This window comes from Bos grunniens, chromosome 28 (assembly GCF_055505025.1).
Source record: "Bos grunniens cultivar Pamir isolate PY7600 chromosome 28, Bosgru_T2T1.0, whole genome shotgun sequence".
NCBI lineage: Eukaryota > Metazoa > Chordata > Mammalia > Artiodactyla > Bovidae > Bos > Bos grunniens.
Genome location: NC_141192.1, coordinates 34677161 through 34682267, shown reverse-complemented (window position 1 = coordinate 34682267; position 5107 = coordinate 34677161). Strand labels below are relative to the sequence as shown.

The 5107-nt window shown below is 39.8% G+C and overlaps 1 pseudogene; it reads left to right on the top strand.

Annotated features, from left to right (window-relative positions):
• The first annotated feature begins 494 nt into the window (after positions 1-494).
• On the top strand, positions 495-597 carry LOC147343125 (U6atac minor spliceosomal RNA; annotated as a pseudogene).
• The last annotated feature ends 4510 nt before the right edge of the window (positions 598-5107 follow it).

Genomic DNA, 5107 nt, shown 5'->3' with positions numbered 1-5107 from the left:
CACCAGGCTTCCCCGTCCCTGGGATTCTCCAGGCAAGAACACTGGAGTGGGTTGCCATTTCCTTCTCCAATGCATGAAAGTTAAAAGTGAAAGGGAAGTTGCTCAGTCGTGTCCGACTCTAGCGACTCCATGTAGTGCAACCTACCAGGCTCCTCCATCCATGGGATTTTCCGGGCAAAAGTACTGGAGTGGGGTGCCATTGCCTTCTCCAATTACAAGTTTACCTAACCTATAAAATATAGAGTTTTGATTATTTCTGACTTCAAGCACATTTTTTTAAATGAGACTATTGTTTATTGATGGTACGACTTTATGTAATAAAAAATAATTATGCGATATTTACTTGAGGCTTGTAACCCAAAGTCTCATTCCCATGGATATCAGGACCAAAATAAATAAGAGCAATAAAACAATTGTCCTCACTATAAATCTACGGATCATTCTGTAACATTGAACAGAAGATAAAAAACAAGCTTTTTTAAAAATTAGATTTAGTGTTGTGTGAAAGGAGAAGGTTGGCACTCCCCTTGACGCCTGACAATAAGCATATGGTTAAGGCACTGCCACCTACGATGTGACATCTAACCACTGTTTTTATTGGGATTGACATACACACACCACTGTATATAAAATAGAAAACTAATTAGAACCTACTGTATAGCAGAGGGAACTTTACTCAATACTCTAATGATCTATATAGGAAAATAATATGAAAAAGAGTTGATATATGTATATGCATAACTGATTTCATTTTGCTGTATACATGAAACCAACACAACACTGTTAATCAACTGTACTCCATAAAAATGTATATACCAGAACACACTCAACAGTTAAATAAATGAGAAACAAACCTTTAAAAAGTAAAAATGAATAAAATAAAAGTAAATTTTAAATGAAATGAAAAACAATAATTTGTCAGTTCAGTTCAGTTCAGTCGCTCAGTCGTGTCTGACTCTTTGTGACCCCATGAATCGCAGCACGCCAGGCCTCTCTGTCCACCACCAACTCCCGGAGTTCACTCAAGCTCATGTCCATTGAGTCAGTGATGCCATCCAGCCATCTCATCCTCTGTTGTCCCCTTCTCCTCCTGCCCCCAATCCCTCCCAGCATCAGGGTCTTTTCCAATGAGTCAACTCTTCGCATGAGGTGGCCAAAGGGTGTTAATTATCTACAGAATTGTGACTTATTTTATAGATGAAGGATATTTCTTTTACCTTGAGTAAAAAATGCAAAAGCAAAATGTTCAAGGTGCGTGTCTTTTGAAAAGATTGGCTTTGAGGAATTTTAAACACTAAAATATATATCTCAAGCTGAAACACAAGGAATATTTTCCCATTGGGAAATACGAAGATTCATATTGTAATAATTAGTAAGTTTTAGCAAAAGAGCTGGATTCCAAGCCCCCTTCACTGTCTGTTTGTACATCTTTTAGATGTTAGGAAATAAAACAGGAAAGAATAGAACATAATCAAGAACTCTATTTTTATGCTGTTATATTCATTATATCTCTTAAATATTCAGCAGGGCATGCCGAGTAAGCAGAGGGATATATGAATTGGAAATTCTGTGGTGAACTCAGGGGTGAAGATATACATTTAGGTGATATTGGCATGTGTATGATATTTACGACCTGTTGACTAAAAATAGATCACCTAAGAAAAAGTAAAGATAGCAAAAAAAATTTGACTGTACTTTAGATTAAACTTATTTTGTTGAACACATTTATCTCTGTTTTCTTTTAAAGCCCCACTAAATAAGGGTAATGCAGTTAAAATTCTTTCTCTCTACCAGGACAACACTATCAAGAGATAAATAGCAAGTGGCAAGTGCAAGTGTGGTCAATAACTTTTGGAAGATAGAAAGCACATGAAAGAGGTAGGAGGCTGGGAAACTGGATCCTAAGTGCCATAAGGGTGAGGTCAATAAGAACAATTTATTCCTGTAAAGAACTCTAGGAAAAATACCAGAAAATCATTTACTGCAAAATTTACAGGTGAAACAGCAAGTTGAAATAGGAAGACTGGTGAAATTCTCCTGGATAGAAGAGCAGCTAGAACTTCACATCTTGGGACTTCCCTGGAGGTCCAGTGGTTAAGACACTGTGATTCCACTGCAGGGGCACAGTGTGGAACTAAGATCCTGCTAACCATGCGGCATGGCCAAAATAAAATAAGTGACTGTTAAGTTGTTAAAATACCATTTTAAAAAATTAAGAACTTCACAACACTTCCTCAGCCTGTTCTAGAAAAGTTTAACTAGAAAGCTACACAGATTAGAGAGGATTTAGTTAGTACACATACCATCTTGCATTTCAGAAGTTGAGAAGCTAGAAAACACCTCTGCTAGACTTCCTTGCAGCTGAGGTTCATTGTAAAGGCCAAAGCTACCCTGCTTCTTCACCTCTGATGACACGCATAGGCAGAAGAAGTTAGTGATTTCCCAAGGCTGCTAACTAGCTTCCATGTCCCGTCACTGGCTGTGTGAATGTCATGTTAGTCCAGCAGGTAAAGATGGTTCTAGAATCAACAGTGAGGTGCCCTCTTGATTCCTGCTTCTTGATATTGCAATAAAGTCTATGGGCTCTGTTTTCCTGATCCCAGGGTGCTGTTAGAGAGTTTAGTCTTGGGGTCAACAGGGCCAGTGATAAATCCCTGATTCCTAACCTTCTTAAGAGTAACATATATTGTGCATTCTTTCACAGGCTAGTTCTGGAGTGTTTTCCTAGGGATCATTTTTGAGAACCTTACCTGGAACTATTTCTCCAATCTTCCCAATGTATTTTTCTAAACAAAAATCTGTCTGTGTTAAATTCCTTCAGCTTAAAAAGGCCAGAGTAATTTCCCTTACAGATAAAGTAGTTGAAAGATGCCATATTTCAAAGAGGAGGTTTACAAAATGTCTAGATATAGGATGATCACACCCCCATTCTTACCCATTGGCTCCATTTCTTTCCAAGGATAATAGAAAGCTGCAAAACCCTCTTACTAATGCACATGCATACAAACATTGCACACACACACAAACACACACACACACAGTCATGTTTGTTTTCTGACAGAGTTCCTTACAGTCTCCCAGTTAATGGTCCATGCAGATGTACAGAATCCAACTGGCTTTTAGTAACTTAGCCTTAAGCACGAATTGACAAACAAAAATGATCAAATATTTGAGCAAGCCTTCTACATGTAGGGCTTCCCAGGTGGCACAGTGGTAAAGAATCTACCTGCCAATGCAAAAAGACACAAGAGACACAAGTTCAACCCCTAAGTCAAGAAGATACCCTGGAGGAGGAAATGGCAACCTACTCCAGTATACTTGCTTGGAGAACCCAGTGAACAGAGGAGCCTGGTGGGCTACAGTTCATTTGGTCACAAAGAATTGGACATGACTAAGTACGCACAAACATCACCATCTACGTGTAAGACAGAGATTTTAAAAAATAAAATAAGGGAAGAAAAAGAGAAAGGGAGGAAGCAAGGAGGGAGAGAAGAAAGACATGATGTGTGATTCAGCAAAAAATTTCAAAAATAATTAGGGGACTTCCCTGATGGTCCAGTGTTTGGGGGACTGCCTTGCAGTGAAAGGAGCGCAGGTTCAGTCTCTGGTCAGGAACTGGGTTCCCACATGCTGCAGAGCAACTCAGCCCTCACGCCACGACTGCGGAGCCTGCATTCTCCGGATGCCACGTGCCACAACTAGAGAGTCCACGTGTCGGAACGAAAGATCCCACATGATGCAAGGAAGATCCTATGTGCCGCAACTAAGACCTGATGCAGCCAAACGAATAAATAATTGTAAAAACTATAATTAAACGCTGTAGTGAAGAACAGAAGTATCATCCAGATAACTGATGTTTAGAGTAGGTTTTCAAAAGAAGCAGCCGTCAACATTCTGAAGGAGTAACCATTAACTGAAGAAGAAATTCAATAAAGCATGTCACAACATTTGGAGCAGAGATTTCCATGTTAGCCAAAACACATTTTCTTTTCCTTCTGGGCACAAACTAGAGCACATTTTCCAGAGACCTTGCAATTCACGGCCACTGTGCCTTAGACCCACAGAGGCATGTGGTCTGGGAATCAGCCCCCATAAAAACCATCCATGCTTGTGCCCATGGTCTCTCTTCCTCTCTGGGGCCTTTTGTCCTGAACAGTGACATCCAGAATGGGTCCCCGTATGAATGTGTGAAGCAGAGCCTTCTCTCACCACTGCTGGGAGTTGAGGCAAACAAGGACTAAATAAATCCATTTGATTTTGTGGTTGATATTTTCCAGCAGTTAGCTTAACCCAGCTGATTCAGAAGTCAAGTAAAATGATCAACGAGACTCCCCTTCCAAATTAAGCTGACAGAGAAAGCAAAGCAAGTCTCAATGGATGGGTGCACTGTGGGAAGGAAAACTATTATAACATTAGTCTCTTTTCTTCACCTAATTTCATCCTCTTTGTGTATCTTCCCCTTTATTAGACTCACTTTAAGAAGGAGTTCACAGATATACAAGCACCAAAGGGTACCTTATTCCCTTCATTCAAGTGCTGTGTTCTGAAAGTGGTAAGTACGTTAGCAGCAGATTCTTCTGGGGGCAGTGATTCCTGGAATATCAAAAGGCAGTTAAAATGAAACAGCCAGCTGCAATCATTGCCAAATGTTAGATTCTGTTAAAAAGCTGTTGCAGCAATCTTGCAAGGGAGAGACTGACCTCAGCATAAAGCACCTGCCCATACAGACCAGAGAACATAATAAAGAAGACAAAACGTTGCAGAAACATGTGTGCCTATGTTTGGGCAGGCTTGCAAACACACTCAACAATTGCCTCTCTAACCCTCCTAGTACACAAAGTACTGCATTTAACTCAGGTTAAATTTATATATAACAACACAGAGGATGTTCCAGGTTGTTTTCCTTGCTCCATCAGTGTTCTCACACTCATCTCAGAAACATGGCCTGAGAATCAGTTTTTCCCAATGTAGTCCAAAGTACCTTAAAACAGGGATGCCGTTTTGCCAGAAGTCATCTTCTAAGTCTGAGAAAAGTTAAAACTAAACTTCAGAACTCCTGAATCTTCTTTATTTGATTAAATATTACCTTAATTTGCTAAGTACCCAC